Here is a 21,184-nt window from a genome sequence, read left to right as displayed (position 1 = left end):
GCAGGCGGCGGCGCGGTGCTAGGCGGCGAGGCGGCGACGGCGGCGGCGACGCGAGCTAGGTGGCGGCGGTGGCGGCGGGGTTCGGGTGGTGGTGAGGGGGTCTGGGGCAGTGTATATAAAGGAGGGGGGGCTAGCTTGGGGAGGGGGCAAGGCGGCGCGGGGAGAGTCCTGACCGGACTCGGCGTCGCGGGCGGCGGTGGCCTCCACGTCAGGGACGAGGCGGACGTCGCGGCTGGGCTGGGCCGGCTGGCTGGGTTTCGGCCCAGTCGGCGAAGAGAAGATTTTTTAAAATAATTTCGCCGAAATTTAAATAAATCCTAGAAAAATAAATAAAAATTTAAAAATGCCAAAACAAATTTTCACCGTCTCAATAAAATATTTAGAACAAGATGAACATTTTCTTGGCCCTAAAATGCAACTTTGAAAAATGTGCAATTTTTCTAATGCATATAAAATAGCAATAAAATCCGAATAAAATCAAATATTTGATTTTTAATATTTTTCCTCCAATATTTCAATTATTTTGGAGAAGTCATATTATCTCTCTCATATATTTTAATATGAAATATTTTTGGAGAGAAAAATAATTAAAACCGATAATCCTCGTTTCAATATTTGATAAAATTCAAATATGAAAACAATGAAATCCCCAACTCTCTCCGAGGGTCCTTGAGTTGCTTAGGATTTCAAGGATTGCGAAACGAAATGCAATAAAATATGATATGCATGAATGATCTATGTGTAACATTCCAAATTGAAAATTTGGGATGTTACAAACCTACCCCCCTTAAGATGAATCTCGCCCTCGAGATTCGGGTTGGCTGGAAAATAGGTGTGGGTGGTCTTTGCGAAGATCATTCTCTCGTTCCCAGGTGGCTTCATCCTCGGTATGGTGGCTCCACTGAATTTTGTAAAACTTGATAACCTTGCCGCGGGTGACTCGGCTGGCAAATTCAAGAATCCTGACTGGCTTCTCCTCATAGGTCAGATCATTGTCCAACTGAATTGCCTCCAAGGGTACTGTATCTCTTAACGGTATATCGGCCATCTCAGCATGACACTTCTTCAACTGTGAAACGTGAAACACATCATGAACTCCTGACAGTCCTTCAGGTAACTCCAACTTGTAGGCAACTTCTCCCATACGTTCCAAAATTCGATACGGTCCTACAAATCTTGAAGCTAACTTTCCCTTGACTCCAAAACGTTTCACTCCTCGCAAGGGTGACACTCACAAATATGCTCTATCTCCAATTTCATAGGTTACCTCCTTGCGTTTTGAATCTGCATAACTCTTCTGCCTGGACTGAGCTATCGTGAATCAACTTAACCTTCTCTTCAGACTCCTTGATCAAGTCTGGTCCAAACAACTGTCGATCTCCAACTTCATCCCACATCAATGGTGTTCTGCACCTTCATCCATACAGGGCTTCGAACGGTGCCATCTTGAAACTGGCATGGTAGCTATTGTTGTATGAGAACTCTGCGTAGGGCAAATTGTCATCCCAACTAGATCCATAATCCAGCGCACAAGCTCTCAACATATCCTCCAGAATCTGGTTGACTCTCTCGGTCTATCCATCCGTCTGTGGGTGAAATGTTGTACTAAACTCCAATCTCGTTCCCAAAGTCTGGTGCAGTTGATGACAAAACTTTGAGGTAAACTGTGTTCCTCTATCTGATACTATGGTCCTCGGAACTCCATGCAGACATACGATCCTGGTCATGTATATCTTTGCCAACTTCACACTGGTATAGGTTGTTCTCACTGGGATAAAGTGAGCCACTTTGGTTAAGCGATCAACTACTACCCATATAGAATCATATCCTAATTTGGTCCTGGGCAATCCAGTGATGAAATCCATGCCAAGTTTATCCCACTTCCATTCGGGTATCGGCATAGGCTGTAACAATCCTGCTGGCTTTTGATGCTCTGCCTTCACTCTCTGACACACATCACATATAGCTACATACTCGGCAATATCCTTCTTCATACCAGTCCACCAGAAACGTTCCTTCAAATCCAGATACATCTTGGTGTTTCCAGGGTGTATCAAGTATGGGGAGTCATGAGCCTCCTGAAGTATTAACTTCCTGATCTCTATGTTATTGGGCACATAAACACGGTCCTCCAACCATAAGGTGTCGTGCTCATCCTCACGAAAACCTTTGGCCTTTCCTTTGCCCATTCTTTCTTTTATCTCGGCAATCTCTTTGTCATCTTTCTGTGCCTCCCGAATCTTTCCTAACAATGTATACTGAACTTCCATTGTTGCATCAAAACCTCTAGGAACAATCTCCAATCGAAGTTCCATGAGATCCTCTGCTAACTCCTTTGGCAATCCGGTGGTCACTAGGGTGTTAGCATAACTCTTCCGACTCAAGGCGTCTGCTACGACATTGGCCTTGCCTGGATGATAGTGCAGCTTCCTGTCATAATCCTTTATAAGCTCCAACCATCTCCTCTGCCTAAGGTTCAACTCCTTCTGTGTGAAAATGTACTTCAAACTCTTATGATCCGTGTACACATCACAATGATTTCCAATAAGGTAATGTCTCCAAGTCCTGAGCGCATGCACTACTGCTGCTAACTCCAAATCATTTGTGGCATAATTCAATTCGTGCGGTTTTAGTTGTCGTGAGGCATATGAAACAACTCTTCTGCCCTGCATAAGCACACTTCCAAGTCCTAGGCGAGAGGCGTCGCAATACACTTGGAAATCCTTGCGGATATCCGGCAGAATCAGCACTGGGGCTGTAGTCAAACGTTTCTTTTACTCCTGAAAACTTGCCTCACGTTCTTCCGTCCATTTAAATTTGGTATCCTTCTTCAATAACTCCGTCATTGGCTTTGCAATATTGGAAAAATTCTCAATGAATCTTTGATAGTATCTTGCGAGTCCAAGAAAACTGCAGATCTCGCTAATTGAAGTGGGTGCCAACCATTCAGTGACTATTTGAACCTTGGTGGGGTCTACTGCTATACCTTCTCCTGATATAACATATCCAAGGAGTCCGACTTCCTTCAACCAAAACTCACATTTGCTGAACTTGGCATACAATTGGTGTTCCCTGAGTTTCTTGAGAACTAAACGCAAATGCTCTTCGTGCTCCTCCTCATTCTTCGAGTATACCATTATATTATCAATGAACACCACAACAAACTTATCCAAATATTCAATGAACACTTTGTTCATCATGCTCACGAAATAGGCAGGGGCGTTAGTCAGTCCAAATGACATGACCGTATATTCATACAACCCGTACCGTGTGGTGAATGCTGTCTTTGGTATATCCTTCTCTTGAATCTTCAGCTGGTGGTACCCTGATTGCAGATTGATCTTTGAAAACACCTTAGCTCCTTGCAGTTGGTCAAACAAATCATTGATCATCGACAGTGGGTATTTGTTCTTGATCGTCACCTCATTTAACGCATGATAATCAACAACCATTCTTAGAGACTTATCCTTCTTCTCAACCATAAGCACTGGGGCTCCCCATGGTGATGAACTCCGTCGAATATAACATTTCTCCAATAATTCCTTGATCGGATTCTTAATCTCCTCTAGATCATTTGTGGGCATCTGATATGGTCTCTTTGATATTGGCCCTGTATCTGGCAATAGCTTTATCAAAAAGTCAATGTCACGATCCAGTGGCATGCCTCGTAACTCCTCTGGAAAAACATCCGGGCAATCCTTCACTACAGGCACTTCCTCCTGAACAACTCCCTTGAGGGTATTTACTTGGCTCCTCCTAGGCGCATGCCTAGATACATACTTAATCCTTTTTCGCTCCGGGGTGGTGAGATAAATCGACTTACTAGCACAGTCAATGCTTCCTCCATACGTTGACATCCAGTCCATGCCTAATATCACATCCAATCCTTGTGACTCCAAAATTATTAGGTCTGACGGGAAAACATGGTTACCAATGGTTAGGGGTATCTGGTCGCACCATCGACTAGCCATATACTCTGCTCCAGGTGAACTCACTAACAGAGGGGTCCTAAGGGTTTGGGCTGGTAGTTTAAACTTATCCACGAATCCCCTTGATATGTATGAATGTGATGCACCAGTATCAAAAAGAACAAGGGCGGTAAAAGACTTAACCAAAAACTTACCAATAACTGCGTCTGGGTGCTCTTCAACCTCCTCCATGTTAACGTGGTTCACTTGTCCTTTGTTGAATGGATTGGGCTTCTTCCCAGCGCTCCCATTACCATTTCCATTCTTCGCTTCAGGGCACTCCGTGGCATAGTGTCCAGTCTTCCCGCACTTGAAGCAAGTAATGTGACTTAGGTCTCTCTTGGCGGCTGTGGCTGGATTGGGGTGGTTCTGATTGTTGCTTGTTCCGTTCCCAGTCCCATTCTTAGAACCATTGTGGTTGTGCGAACTTCCTCCCTTATGGTTATAACCTCCATGGTTATGAACAAGTCCTCCCGAGTTCGGGGTTAGGCGAGGTTTCTGCTGAGCTCCTGAGTTATACCTTCCTTGTCCATACTTCCTCTTACGGCTCTCAATCTGCTGTTGCTTCCCTTCAATCATAAGAGCCTTATCTACCAACTCCTGGTAGTTGTTGAATGTTGCCACCATCAACTGCATGCTCATTTCATCATTCAGCCCTTCCATAAACTTCTCCCGCTTCGCAGCATCTGTGGCCACATCGTAAGGGGCATAGCGAGATAACTTGCTAAACTCATCCATGTACTGAGCCACAGTATGGTTCCCCTGGCGTAAGTTGCGAAACTCACGCTTCTTCATGCACATAGCTCGAGTTGAGACATGGGTTGTACGGAAAGCTTGCTGAAACTGATCCCAAGTGACGTTGGCTATGGGGAAAGTGGTCATATAATTCTCCCACCATGAGGCTGCTGGTCCATCCAATTGATGTGCGGCAAAGCACACCTTCTCAGCATCTATGCAACCTGTCGTGGTCAACTCCCTTCCAATATGGCGTAGCCAATCATATGCTACTATAGGCTCGGTGCTACTGGAAAACACCGGCGGCTGCAACCTCAGAAAGCGAGCTAAGTTGTCAATTGGAGGCGGGTTGTTCTTGTTGTTGCCTTGGTTCTGGACTAACAATTGCATCAAGGCTTTCTACTGCTGGATCAACTGAGTGAGTTCTAGCGGGAAGGCAAATCTGGTGTCACATCTTGGAGGCATCTGGCGGGTTTAGAGGGGAGAGATTAGAATAGAAAAGGGGTCTAGTGAGAAAGCACTACCCATATGCACATGAGACAAACACAATCATTTCACTCATTCAATCAAGCAAGGGTATACAAACGGTCTAGAACTATCGTAAAAAGTGTTCAACTACTACTATATACATGGGGGAATACTACTAATCATTTGGTGGTCATCTAGAAATTTTGATCGGTGGAAGACTCCATGATGTCTGCTCCAGCTTTGTCTTCAAAGTCATCTTCACTTGGGTCAGAGTCGGTGTCATCGATGATGATGTAGTTCTCCGGGCAAATTGAGTTGTTGTCCTCTCCTCCTGGCACGGGGTCTCCCATGAATACTCCGATCTTCTTTATCAAGTCGTCATTCTTCTCCAATAGTGTTGCAATTTCCTCCTCATATCCATCGCATGTAGACTTAAGTTCTTCTTCCAGCTTGATGATCCTTGTATTCGCCTTCTTCAAATATATCATGTCTGCGCACATCTGATTCTCCTCGCGTCGAATGTGCTGGTTTAACTCCTAGATGAAAGCTGCAATGGATCTGTCCTTCTTGGTGCTGATCATCTCCCATTGCTCATCTCGGCGCCCACATATCTGATAAATAGTGTCCTTGAGATCCTTGTTGTAGACTTCTCCAATGCCTCCCATGGTAATGTGGGCTGCCATGCTCTTGCCTAGACTACAGGTGGGTGCTTCAAAAGAAAATTCTATGGGCTTAGTGGTTGGCGAGAACGTCCTTCCTGGAACTTGAACTTGAATCATCCAGCGCTCCTCTTCTGGTAAAGTGGCGTTGTAAGTCCTGGTGAAGCTTGGTATTCTAATGTTCAGGTACCTAGTGACTTCCTTCAAGTGGCATCCAAAAGGTGTGTCTTCATCCGGTTGTGCAAACTTGTTCTTCAAATCCGCCATCCTAAAGAGTAGAAAATGGAGAGGAGTCAGAAATGAGTGGAGAAGAGTGACCTATGGCTTATCTTAGTGGTCGTGTCCTACACTCAGCGTGTGCTCTGATACCATCTTGTAGCGACCCGACCTCAAACGTTCAAGTCCCTGTGCTTCAGTGTCATCCTTGGATCGGTAATGCTGACACACACAATACTCGAAGGATTTATAACGGAGTAGCAATCACACACTTATTACATCGAATGTCTCAGAAGAGAACTTATTACAATAAATATGGCTTAAGGCCATCTAATACGATAACAGCGGAAGGCTTGGAAGATAAAGTGAGTCCATCAACTCCAACGGCATAGCTGAGCTGCACGACAACGACCTAACGAACCTTACTCCTCATCTGAAAAGTTTGCAACATAATACGTTGCAGCCCGGAAATGGGTCAGCACATGGAATATGCTGGCAATATAACACAGTAGAGCAAGAACAGAATAATGCTATCACTACATGAATATTTGGCTGGTGGAAAGCTCTATGGTTATAGCTTTGCGAAAAGCCAATTTCCCCCTACAACAAAGGAATAAGTTTTATTTTAACTATCATGGTAGTTGAAACATCATTGAGAAGGTTCCTCCAACTCAATCCCAATTAAAAGTAATTATCAACCCACAATATTAATTTAGAGTGATGAGATACTTAGGATAATCCAAGTACTAGATACTCAAGATATCCATAACCGGGGACACAGCTAACCATGATTAGATTGTACACTCTGCAGAGGTTTGCGCACTTTTACCCACAAGGCTCGATCTCCTCCGTTGGATTTCTGGCACTACATGGTGTTTGAGAAACGGATGGCCGAGACACAGTCTTTCAGAAACATTAACTCTTTACTCCGGGCAGACCATACCAACCTACATCCCTCTACCTGCTGATCCACCTCTTCAAGAGCTCATGCAACCTACTCAACTATGCTAGAGCCCATAATAGCTTGTGGCTGCACACGGAAGTTTCTAGCATGAAAATATCTCAGTTCCCTTTGAACCTGGGTGCCAGACCTTAGGATTATCACACGGGCACTCAGGGATATCCTAGGACAACACTGGATTATCCAGGTGCCCAACAAGCAATCCACCCAGATGTGTATTAAAGTTGCCACCTTAAGTTGAACCATTAATTAAATCATCTCACATCTGTCATGGATTCACTCACCCAAACCACGTCTACGAGCATAGCATAGCAATATAAGCAATACGTAGAAGTAACTCCCAAGGGTTTGAATATAACATGGCAATAGGTTCTACCTTATCAACTACTTCCCAACCCACATGTTAATCACATCCTAATCATGCAATGTTTTAGGATTGGAGCTAATGCATAAAAACTGGGTATGAAAAGAGTATGATCAATGTGTTATTTGCCTTGCTGACGATCCGCAAAACCTAGGGACTCGTAGTAGCACGCTTCGCACTCCGGAAATTCTATCGCAAACAAACAATAGCATACATAAGCAATCAAGCAAAGAAGCACGGATAAATCTCAAATAAGAAGAACTAACCAGAAAGTTCAACTTAAGAACTCCGGTTTGCGAAAAGAATCAAATCAAACGGAGCAACGAAACTCAAACTGCTAAAGAAACAAGATCCGTTTACTAATCTGGACTAAAGTCAAATTTTAAAGTACTAAAATCTTGTTCAATTTCATTAAACAGAAAGAGGGTTTTGAGACGAAGATCTAGGCGCTTGAATCGCCTGATTCCGATAAACGAGCGAAAAGATAAACTGAAATGAAAATCAGATCAGAAATCGCGATCGAAAATAATCGCGAAAAATCCGAGAAAAAGAAAAACTGACGAACAGGCTAACGAACGAACATTCGCTGTCTGCGGCTAACGAGTGAACACCGTTCGTTAAAACAAACATACGGACGAACGTCCGCTAAATAACTAAACCGAAAAAACCGACCTATCCTAAAAAACGAACCTAGGGTTTTCTAAAAAAAACCAGATTGGTTTTAAAATAAAACCGAACGTCGGCAACATCGGCCTATACCTCCGACGAGTTCCGCCTAGGTGGGGCGGCTCCGGTGAGGTGGGCTGCGGAAGCGGGGTGCGCGGGCAGCGGCGGTGGCAAGGGCAGGCGGCGGCGCGGCACTAGGCGGCAGGGCGGCGACGGCACTAGGGGCGGGGTTCGGCGGGCGGCGTGTTTCGGGTGGTGGTGAGGGGGTATGAGGCGGCGTATATAAAGGAGGGGGGCTAGCTTGGGGGAGGGGGCAAGGCGGCGCGGGGAGAGTCCTGGGCAGACTCAGCGTCGCAGGCGGCAGCGGTCTCCGCGTCGGGGACGAGGCGGACGACGCGGCTGGGCTGGGCCGGCTGGCTGGGCTTCGGCCCAGTCGGCGAAGAGAAGATTTTTTTAAAATAATTTTGCCGAAACTTAAATAAATCCTAGAAATGTAAATAAAAATCTAAAAATGCCAAAACAAATTTTACCTTCTAAATAAAATATTTAGAACAAGATGAACATTTTCTTGGCCCTAAAATGCAAATTTGAAAAACGTGCAATTTTTCTATTGCAAATAAAATAGCAATAAAATCCGAATAAAATCAAATATTTGATTTTAATATTTTTCCTCCAATATTTCAATTATTTTGGAGAATTCATATTATCTCTCTCATATATTTTAATCTGAAATATTTTTGGAGAGAAAAATAATTAAAACCAATAATCCTCGTTTCCATATTTGATAAAAATCAAATATGAAAACAATGAAATCCCCAACTCTCTTCGAGGGTCCTTGAGTTGCTTAGGATTTCGAGGATCGCGAAACGAAATGCAATAAAATATGATATGCATGAATGATCCATGTGTAACATTCCAAATTGAAAATTTGGGATGTTACAACTCGAGACATGGCTACTACCTAAGTCCGGAATGTTGTGCATGATCAGGTACCAAGAAGGCCCTCCCGAAGAAGAACGTCGGAAGGAACCGGAGAAGTCCCCAGGTCCTGGACATCCGGCCCCAAGCCCCGGACAACCGGCCCCTGGAGCGTCGTCCACAGCAGCCGCCAAGCACCTACAGGCCCCGGACATCCGGCCAAGTCCAGAAATCCAGCGCCCTCTATCCAGAGAGCACCGAGGCCAACCCCGCCAGCCCGGACATCTGCCCCCCTAGCCTGGATATCCGTCCCCTCGAGAAGGCCCGGACATCAGGCCCGACGCCCAGACGTCCGGCCCCGTCTGTCTGCGCACAGTAAAGGGTCGAGGCCCCTATACCCCTTCGCCCTCCTAGACTATATATACTCCTGCTCCCTCTTTCTAGGGTTAGCATTGGTTTAGCTCATACTTGAGATAGAGCTTTGCTCATCCATACGGTTCTACTCCACCGAGAGAGACCGCGACCTCTAGGGAGAAAATCCACTTTGGATTCAAGACCCCTTCATGGGATGACTCCTCAAGGCCTCCTCACGGAGATGAACTAGTTACCTCTTGTATCGTCCTTTGTTGGATTCGGATCATGTATCTCTTTGTGTTTCGAGGATCTAGCATATGTGTGACCGAATCTTGTTGGTTTGAGTGATTCTCTCGTGTTTTCCCTTGTGTTTCCCCTCATGTTCTTTGTGTTCCTCGTTGGGATCCGCTCCTTTCGTGAAAGATCAGGCAACTAGGGTTCTACCCTACATCATTACTTCTGCATTAGAGTTCACGACCTCTTCGGAGAAGATTCCCCAAGCGGATTCAAGACCCCTCATGGGAAGACCCCCTCAAGGCTTCCTCACGGAGATGAACTAGTTACTTCTTGTATCATCCTTTGTTTTATATGGATCGTCTATCTTCTTGTGTTTCGAGGATCTAGCACATGTGTAATCGAATCTCGTTGGTTTGGGTGATTCCTCTCATGTTTCCCCTTGTGTTATTCGTAGGATCTCCTCCATTTCGTGAAAGATCGGGCATCTAGGGTTCTACCCTACATCAGAGGAGGCTCCTCGTTGCGTCATAACCCAAGAATTCATGCTTCACATGGTCTATCGCCCGCCCCGCTACCACCCTCACTTTTTCACCAGTAGATGCATTATTCTTAAATGATAAATTACATAATAGCTCTTCCTCATTATGTTTATGCACACGAAAAATTATAGGGCATCCCGAATGGTGCAAGATGGCTCATCGGCGCGATCAACTTACCCTGACGGTTGAATTTACAGGCCATCCCCCGATATGGTATCCACAAAACGACCACAATTTGGCGATACAAATTCCATTTAGCTCCATCACCCGCCAAATAAACGTGCTACATGTCCATCACCCTCGTCGTCGGCATCGACAACATTTCGGGGACCGGGTCCAGGTTAAAAAACTGAGTTTCGGATGATTTTATCTTTGACCAGTACTCTACCACCCTTCTGTGAGCTCACCCACGGACAGATATATGGACAATAACATATAGAGCAATGCATCATCCTTCCATTTTCAATTCGGAAAGACTACAGGTTCAATCAGGACAGAAGGAGGAGGCTCTTCGTTGCATCGAAACCCAAGAATTCATGCTTTATATGGTCTATCGCCCGCCCCACTACCACCCTCACTTTTTCTCCAACAGATGCGTTATTATTACATGATGAAGTAAATAACAGCTCTTCCTCATTATGTTTATGCACATTAAAAATTATAGGGCATCCCGAATGGTGCAAACTTACCCTGAATGTTGAATGCACGTGCCATCCCCTGATGTTGTATCCACAAAAGGACCACAATTTGGCGATACGAACTCCATTTGAGCTCCATCACCCACCAAAATGATCACAACTAAATGTGTTACGCGTCCATGACCCTCTTTGTCTGTGCCAACAACATTTTGGGGGCCGGATCCAGGTTAAAAACCGAGTATCGGATGATTTTATCTTTCATGTTTACTCTACCACCCTTCTATGATCTCACCCACGGACATATATATGGACAATAACATATAGATCAATACACCGTCCTTCCATTTTTAAACCGGAGAGACTACATGTTCAGTCAGGAGAGAAGGAGGAGGCTCCTTGTTGCATCGAAACCCAAGAATTCATGCTTTACATGGTCTATCGCCCGCCCCGCTGCCACCTTCACTTTTTCACCAGCAGATGCATTATTCTTAAATGATAAAGTACATAACAGCTCTTCCTCATTATGTTTATGCACACAAAAAATTATAGGGCATCCCGAATGGTGACAGATGGCTCGTCGGCGCGATCAACTTACCCTGAAAGTTAATTTCACGGGCTGTCCCCCGATGATTTATCCACGAAAGGACCACAATTTTTCTATATGAACTCCATTTGAGCTCCATCACTGGCCTAATTGATCACAACTAAACGTAGTACGCGTCCACCACCCTCTTCATCGTCATCGACAACATTTCGGGGGCTGAAAAGTCAAGTTTCGGATGATTTTATCTTTGACGTGTACTCCACCACCCTTTTGTGAGCTCACCCACGGACAGATATATGACAATAACATATAGAGCAATGCACCATCCTTCCATTTTCAAACCAGAAAGACAACAGGTTCAGTCAGGACAGAAGGAGGAGGCTCCTTGTTGCATCGAAACCCAAGAATTCATGCTTTACATGGTCTATCGCCCGCCCCGCTGCCACCCTCACTTTTTCACCAGCAGATGCATTATTCTTAAATGATAAAGTACATAATAGCTCTTCCTCATTATGTTTATGCACACAAAAAATTATATGGCATCCCGAATGGTGCAAGATGGCTCGTCGGTGCAGTGAACTTACCCTAAAAGTAGATTTCACAGGCCGTCCCCCGATGTTGTATCCACAAAAGGACAAGAATTTGGCCATATGAACTCCATTTGAGCTCCATCACCGGCCAAAACGATCACGACTAATCATGGTATGTGTCCATCACCCTCTTCATCGGCGTCAACAACATTTCGGGGGCCGGATCCAGGTTGAAAAACCAAGTTTCGGATTATTTTATCTTTGGCGTGTACTATACCACCCTTCTGTGAGCTCACCCACGGGTAGATACATGTACAATAAAATCTAGAGCAATGCACCATCCTTCCATTTTCAAACTAGAAAGACTACATGTTCAGTCAGGAGAGAAGTAGGAGGCTCCTTGTTGCATCGAAACCCAAGAATTCATGCTTTACATGGTCTATCGCCCACCCCGCTACCACCCTCACTTTTTCACCATCAGATGCATTATTCTTAAATGATAAAGTACATAACAGCTCTTCCTCATTATGTTTATGCACACGAAAAATTATAGGGCATCCCGAATGGTGAAAGATGGCTCGTCGGCGCGATCAACTTACCCTGAAAGTAGAATCCATGGGCCGTCCCCCGATGTTGTATGCAGAAAAGGACCTCAATTTGGCCATACGAACTCCATTTGAGATCCATTACCGGCCAAAACGAGCATAACTAAACGTGGTACGCGTCCATCACACTCTTCGTCGGCGTCGACAACTTTTCAGGGGCCGGATCCAGGTTGAAAAACCGAGTTTCAGATCATTTTATCTTTCACATGTACTCTACCACCATTCTGTGAGCTCACCCATGGACAGATATATGGACAATAACATATAGAGCAATGCACCATCCTTCCATTTTCAAACCGAAAGGACTACATGTTCGGTCAGGAGAGAAGGAAGAGGCTCTTCATTGCATCGAAACCCAAGTGATGTAGGGTGGTACCCTAGATGGCCGATCTTTCAGGAAAGGAGCGGATCCCAATGAGGAACATGAAGAACACGAGGGGGAAAATGAGAGGAAACACGAGAGAATCACTCAAACCAACAAGATACGGTCACACATGTGCTAGATCCTCGAAACACAAAGAGATACACGATCCACGATCAACAAGGGACGATATATAGGGTAACTGGTTCTTCCCCGTGAGGAGGTCTTGATGGGGCCACCTGAGAGGGGGTCCTGAATACAACATGGATTTTCTCCGAAGAGGGGCCGCGGTCTCTCTCGAGGAGTAGATTAGTATGGATGACCAAGGCTCTATCTCACAAATGAGCTATCACAACGCTGACCCTAGAAAGAGGGAGCAGGAGTATATATAGTGTTGGTGGGCGAAGGGGTACATGGGCCTCGGGCCCTTACATTGTGCGCAGACAGGGGAGGCCGGATGTCCGGGCCCTTGCGAGGTGCCGGATGTCCGGGCTGTCGGGGCCGGCCTTGACACTCTCTGGATAGACGGGGTCCGGATGTCCGCGCGATGGGCCGGATGTCCGGAGGCTCGGGGCGGGCCGGATGTCCGGGTTGGGGGTCCAGATGTCCGGGTTGGCGGGGTCGGCCTCGGTGCTCTCTAGATAGAGGGTGCCGGATTTCCGGACTTCGGGCCGGATTTTCAGGCTGGGCAGGATGTCTGAGCTGGGGCGGATGTCCGGAGCCTGTAGGTGCTTGGCGGCTGGGCGGCTGCTGTGGGTGATGCTCCAGGGTCCGGATGTCCGGGGTCATGGCCGGGTGTCCAAAGCCTGGAAGCTGTTCTTGACTCCTTCCGTTGGTTCTCTTCATCCATGAACTTGGAGGCCTGTTCATCTTCACGTGCATCTTCGGGAGGGTCCTCTTGATAACTAATCATGCACAACATCTCGGACATAGGTAGTAGCCATGTCTCGAGTGGATCATATGTGAAATCACTAAGGAAGGAAGTCACCTCAGTCTCGAGAGCTCTAGCTCGTGCTCGTGTCATGGGTCCGCTTGGCACTTGGTGAGATGATGGTAGGTCCATGGGTATGACCATAGGATGCCCCGCATCATCTCCCCTCCATTGGGAAAGATCCGACCTCGGATCGAACTCCTCATCACCATGGTCGGGGAGAGATCTTTGATGTTGAAGATGTCGCTCCCGGAGTACTTGTTGCGTGGAATGTCAATCTTGTAAGCATTGTTGTTGTAGCGTGCGAGCACCTTGAAGGGTCCATCAGCTCGAGGTAGAATTTTGGACTTGTGTTCATTGGGGAAATGGTCCTTCCAAAGGTGTAGCCACACAAGATCTCCGGTGTTGAATATCATGGGTTGCTTGTTGACGTTGAGCTTGGTCGCGACTCGTTGTACTTGACGCTCGATGGTGTGCCTTGTATCTTCATGCATCTTCTTGAGTAAGTTCACTCAGGCACTCGCGTCCATGTTAGTGCGCTCTTGTATTGGAAGAGGAAGAATGTCCAATGGGGACAACGGGTTGAAACCGTAGACGACCTCGAAGGGGGACTTGCCGGTAGTCGAATGTCTTGCACGGTTGTAGGCGTACTCAGTGATAGGTAGGCATTCCTCCCACTCCTTGATGTTCTTCTTTATCAACACGCGTAGTAGAGTGGAGAGCGTACGGTTTGTTACCTCTGTTTGGCCATTGGTTTGGGGATGGTATGCCGAAGAGAACAAGAGCTTGATTCCGAGCTTGGTGCATAAGTCTTCCAAAAGTAACTCAAGAACTTGACATCGCGGTCCGAGACAATCGTCTATGGCACTCCGTGTAGGAGCAAGGTTTCCCTACAAAAAAGATTTGCAACATGTGAAGCATCGTCTATCTTGTTGCATGGTATGAAATGTGCCATCTTAGAGAATCGGTCCACAACAACAAAGACTGAATCCTTTCCATTTCTAGTTCTAGGCAAACCAAGCACAAAATCCATGATAATATCTTCCCATGGTCGATATGGAATTGGGAGAGGCATGTAAAGGCCATGATATTGAGCTTCGGACTTAGCTTTGCGACATGTCGAACATCGGTTGGTGAAGCATGAGATGTCGCAGAACATCTTGGGCCAATAATAGTTCTTGGAGAGCATAGCAAATGTCTTGTCACGTCCAAAGTGTCCCATTAGTCCCTCCATGAGATTCTTGCAAAAGCAACAAACAAAGAGAAGACTCGGGGATACAAAGTGTTTTAGCTCTCATAAGATAATCATCTTTGATGTAATAGCATTTCCAAGATGTATGCGTCAAACAATTGGCATAAGGAATTGCAAAAGTAGGATCATGCTCATACAAGTCTTTTATGTGCTCAAAGCCAATGACATTTAATTCAAGTTTAGTAACAAGCATGCATATACGGGAAAGTGCATCTACCACAACATTTTCCTTGCCTTTGATATACTTGATGACATAAGGAAATGACTCAATAAATTCGCTCCATTTAGCATGACGCTTGTTCAACTTAGTTTTGACCCTTAAGATACTTAAGCATTTCATGATCGGTATGGATGATAAATTCATGAGGGCGAAGATAATGTTCCCATTCACGCAAAACTCACACTAAAGCATATAGCTCTTTGTCATAGATGGGATAATTGAGTTGCGTTCCGGAGAGTTTCTCGCTAAAGTATGTTCTGGGGCGCTTCTCTTGCGTTAACACACCTCCTATGCCATTACCGCTAGCATCACAATGAATTTCAAAGGGTTTGTCAAAGTTGGGTAATGCAAGCACGGGAGCATGAGTAAGCAAATTCTTAAGCTCATTGAATGCGCTATCTTGAGATGGTCCCCAAACAAAGGGTGCATTCTTCTTACTCAAAGCATGTAAAGGAGACGCAATAGTGCTAAAGTCTTTCACAAATCTACGGTGGAAACCGGCTAAACCAAGGAAACTACACACTTGTTGCAAGTTGGTTGGTTGGGGCCAATTTTTAATAGCATTGATCTTAGATTCATCAACATGAACACCCTTAGAAGATACTACAAAACCCAAGAAAACAAGCTTATCAATTCCAAAAAGACATTTGTCCATGTTAGCATAGAGACGCTCTTTTCGAAAAGTTTGCAATACGGTTCAAAGGTGGGTGACATGATCTTTGAGATATTTGCTAAAAACAAGGATATCGTCGAAGTAGACTACAACGAACTCTCACCAATGTAAGGGCGAAATACATAATGCATAAGACGCATGAAAGTACCGGGTGCTTCTAATAAACCCATAGGCATAACTAACCACTCATACAAACCAAATTTTTTTTGAAAGCAATTTTCCATTCATCACCCTCTTGTATGCGTATTTGATAGTAACCACTTTTGAGGTCAATTTTGGAGAAAATAGTCGTACCTCTAAGTTCATCTAGCATATCATCAAGGTGTAGAATGGGGTGCCTATAGCGAACGGTGATAGCATTGATAGGTCTACAATGGGAACACATGCGAAATCTACCGTCTCTTTTTGGCACAAGAATGACCGATACGGCACAATGACTCAAACTTTCACGCACATGTCCATGGTCAATGAGATGTTTTTCTTGCCTTTGTATTTCTTTGGTTTCTTCGGGGTTGACACGATATGGAGCCTTGTTCGGAAGTGGTGCTCCGGGGATGAGGTCGATGCGGTGCTCGATGCCTCATAGTGGAGGTAGACCCGGAGGTAGCTCATCGGGGAAAACATCTTGGAATTCATGCAATAGAGAAGATAACACCAAAGGTATATTGTGAGAGGTGTTAGTTTTTGGTGCCTCGTCCTTGCACAAAAGGACATAGTGCATGACACTTGATGGGTTCTCACACACTTCTCTCATCTCACATTTGGTGGCAAATAGGACTAAGTTCTTCTTGTCGCTCATGGAGGCACTCAATTTGGGCTTGTGGCACTCACTCTCTTTTTGGTGGTTCGCTCTCTCACTATTCTCTCCACGATGGGTGGCTTGCTTGTCGGTGATCATTTGGCTTGGAGACATAGGTCGTAGCACATACTCCTTCCCTTTCAACTTGAAGCTATAGTGGTTTGTACGCCCGTTGTGGATGATGCCTCAGTCAAATTGCCATGGTCGTCCAAGAAGGAGGTGGCAAACGGACATTGGAAAGACATCACACTCCAAAGTGTCTTCGTAAGCTCCGATCATGAAGGAAACTTGTACCCTATGCTCGACTTGGATAGTGTCGGATTCGCTTAGCCATTGAACCTTGTAGGGTTGCAGGTGCTTCATTTTGACCAATTGGAGATTGGAACATAATTCTTCACTTGCTAAGTTATGGCAACTCCCTCCATCGATGATAACCTTGACGGACCTTCCATTGATGTTGGCCTTGCTGTGGAAGATATGGCATCTTTGGTCTTCGTCTTGTTGATGTTGAAGAGTAAAGACCTTGGAGACAACAAGAGTGGGGCTCGAATCTTCGTCACAAAAGACTTGATCATCTTCATCTTCGTTCATGCGCCGGTGCATGGGCACTTGCTCAAGGGCTTCCATCTCCTCTTCACTCTTGAGACATAGGTTCCGTCGTCGTTGAGGATCATGGTGCGCTTGTTGGTACATTCATAGGACTTGTGGCCTCGGCCGCCGCATGTGAAGCATTTGAAGGAACTTGTCTTGACGGTCTCATCGGTTGGGGTAGATGATGATGAAGCTCTCGACTTGAAGTTGCTTGTGGTAGGAGGACGACTCGAGGTTGTCGAAGTTTTTTTGTAACTTGACTTGTCGCCGTTGCTTGTAGATAGCTTGGTTTAAGTAGAAGGTGTTGGAGTCGTTGAAGCTTGGGTGTTCGAGAAGACATAGGACTTGGATGGGAGCTTAGCATACTTGAAGTCATCTTGCACTTGACGTTCCGCCTTGGTAGCTTGATGCACTAGCTCGATGAAGTTCGAGTATGGTTGGAAGTCGGCGATCTTCTTGATATGATGATTTAGCCCATTGAAGAAACGTGCCATAGTTTGCTCGTCATTTTCCATGACATTGGCTCGTATCATGGCAATCTTCATTTCCTTGTAGTATTCTTCAACGCTCTTGGTTCCTTGCTAGAGGAGTTGGAGTTTCTTGAAGAGGTCGCAGTTGTAGGTTGGCACGAAGCGTGCTCTCATGACATCCTTCATTTGCGCCCAAGTTGTGATGGGTTGTTCACCTCTTGCCGCTCGGTTCTCAATGACTTGTTCCCACCAAATGAGGATGTAGTCTTGTAACTCAAGGGATGTCATCACGATCTTCTTATCTTCCTCATAGTTGTGCAAGCGGAAGATTTTGTCAACCTTCAATGCCCATGAAAGGTACTCTTCGGGATCATTGCTTCCATTAAACTTGGGCATGGTGAACTTTAGCTTGCCGTATCGTTGCTCTTCATTGTGTTAGGGTCAGGGATGGTGACGTCCTTGACGAGGAGGATTGGCTCCCTCAACTTGCTCTTGTCTTGGGGGATATCCTTGTCTTCTTGCTCTTGGTGAAGTTGAGGTTCTTGTCTAGCTTATATAGGAGCTTGTCGAGCTTGACGATGTATGCGAGCTTGATATATTCTTTCATGAACTTCATCACGAAGCTCTTCTTGGTTCTCACGAGCTTGTCGGTTGCGCGTGCCTACGGCTAGGCTTGAATCTCGGAGGGCACATTGCGCCTCAAGTGCTTGAGCTTCGCGTAGTTGTTGTTCTTGACGTTGTGTTTCGACATCTTGTGCATCTTGGTGTTGGCTCGCTCACTCTTCCTCTTGTTGTTGGCATAGGCGTTGCCGTTCTTGTGCTTGCGCAAAAGTAGCTTGGTTTTGACGGTGTCGATGTTCTTGTGCACGAGCTTGCTCTTGAGAGACGGTGTCATGTAGCGGGTTGCGGTTGGCGTGATGGTCTTGGCGCGTGGCACAACAAAAAGTGTTTGATGTCGGAGTACTTGAGCCAGACTTTGCTTATCTTTCCTCTTTTGCTTAAAAGGTTGTTTGGCTCTTTGTCTTTTGAGCTCTTTTCTCATGCAAAACTTCACGAACCAGGATAGCAATTGTGTATATGTGATGACAACCTTGACACTAGAGATGATACCAAGATATGCACGACTATGATATGGTATGTATGACATGGGAAGTATGAACACTAATGTGCACAAGTCACATTGCCGGCAATACTCAAAGGCTAGTCTCGATGGGTAAGGTACGCAAATATGGGCTATGTGGTTATCACTATAATGGCAAGGAGTAGACAAAGATGTCGTCGAGAATATCGTCCGTGGTATGTCAGGTGTAGGCAAGGGCGAATGACGATGAGGTTGTTGCCAAGTCTGTGGCGAAGATGAGCGGCGGTGATGTTGATGTCGAACCGTACCTAAATAGCCAAAACACAATAGGACACGGGAACCGCAACTCAAATTCTCAAAGCAAAACGTGTCAAAATTCTCGGGGTTGGTAGCGGGTAAGCGATGGTGGTACTATGAGGAAGTGGTGGTGTTATGTTGTGTTGTATGTGGGCACTGGAACAAAATTTGGCGAGAGTTAGGCGGGAAACGGGGTGGTGGATGGAAGTGTTGCTGTCAGGACCGGATGTCCGGGCTTGAGGGCTGGATGTCCAGGCTGGAGGGCCGGATGTCCGGGGTGGTTGGATGTCCGGGCATCGGGCCGGATGTCCGGGCTCGGGATCCGTGAATGAACTCGAGGAACTCCGCATGGAGAGGTCAAATCCGGGGCAAAATTAGGAAGATTTTGTGGATGGAATTTGGGGAAAAGATGGGGGAAAGCTAGATCTACCTACTACACATGAAATCCGCGGATCAAATCCAACAAAACTTCATCACACCAACAAATCACAAAAGAAAATTGGGGGCTATTTTTGTGGGGAATTTTCGAATTTGGGACAAAATCAAGAAAACAAGGCTAGAAAACAAAGGGGGGAGGCTCCGAAATAGTGATCAGTGTGGCTCTTGATACCAAGATGATGTAGGGTGGAACCCTAGATGGCCGATCTTTCACGAAAGGAGCAGATCCCAACGAGGAACACGAAGAATGCGAGGGGGAAACGAGGGGAAACACAAGGGGAAACACGAGAGTATCACTCAAACCAACAAGATGCGGTCACACATGTGCTAGATCCTCGAAACACAAAGAGATACACGATCCACGATCGACAAGGGACGATACACAGGGTAACCAGTTCTTCTCCGTAAGGATGTCTTGATGGGGCCACCCGAGAGGGGGTCTTGAATCCAACGTGGATCTTCTCCGAAGAGGGGCCGCGGTCTCTCTCGAGGAGTAGATCCGTATGGATGAGCGAGGCTCTATCTCACAAATGAGCTATCACAACGCTTACCCTAGAAAGAGGGAGGAGGACGAGTATATATAGTCTAGGTGGGCGAAGGGGTACATGGGCCTCGGGCCCTTACACTATGCACAGACCGGGGAGGCCAGATGTCCAGGCGTCGGGCCGGATGTCCGGGCCCTCGCAAGTTGCGGGATGTCCGGGCTGGCGCCGAATGTCCGCGCTGTCGGGGCCAGCCTTGACGCTTTCTGGATAGACGGGGTCCGGATGTCCGGGCGATGGGCCAGATGTCCGGAGGCTCGGGGCGGGCCGGATGTCCGGGCTGGGGGTCCGAATATCCGAGCTAGCGGGGTTGGCCTTGGTGCTCTCTGGATAGAGGGTGCCGGATTTCTGGGCTGGGGCCGGATGTCCGGGGCCTATAGGTGCTTCGCGGCTGGCCGGCTTGTGACGCCTGGATAATTAGGCTACAGTAATCCCCCGTTAATGATGCCATGTCACCTCTATCGCTGTAGTTAATCTCGGGTTAGTTCAAAAACCGATTCAAAATTCAAATTCAAAATCAAGTCAAACAATTAAATTTTCAAAAGTCAAAACTAAAATGTTCTCAATGTGAAAAATAAATCATGGATAATACTGGTGGAGAAACCACACTTTTATAAAATGTTTAAATACTCTAAAATGAATAAAACAGTAGCAAATACAATTATTTAAATGCCTTTAAATAATAAACAATTTCAAAACCGAATTGTCATAAGTATTAAACTATTGTGGCAGTGGCATAATTTGTAGCATCTATTTAGGTGCCACTTTGGTATTTTACTAGAACTAAAATAAAAGGAAATTAAAAGAAAACAAAAATAAAAAAATAAAAAAAAGTAAAAGAAACCGAAGAGAGGGAAAAGAACCCCCGCTTGCCCCACTAGGCCTCGACCCAGCCGGCCCAGTCGGCCTCCCCACCTGGCCTAGGCCGACCCCACTCCCCCGTAACCCCCTGGGCGACCAAACCCTAATCCCCCAACGCACCCACTCGCCCCACTCCCCCACCACGTCGCACCCTCCCCTGATCCCGATCTAGATCGAGGCATCACCCGTCGCCATCGTCCGAGGACCACGCCGGAGGCCACCTCGCGGGAGCCAACCCGCCGGATCGCCGCTCGCCTCCCCGTCGC

Source organism: Triticum dicoccoides, chromosome 7B (genome assembly GCF_002162155.2).
Source record: "Triticum dicoccoides isolate Atlit2015 ecotype Zavitan chromosome 7B, WEW_v2.0, whole genome shotgun sequence".
NCBI lineage: Eukaryota > Viridiplantae > Streptophyta > Magnoliopsida > Poales > Poaceae > Triticum > Triticum dicoccoides.
This window is presented reverse-complemented; position numbering follows the sequence as displayed.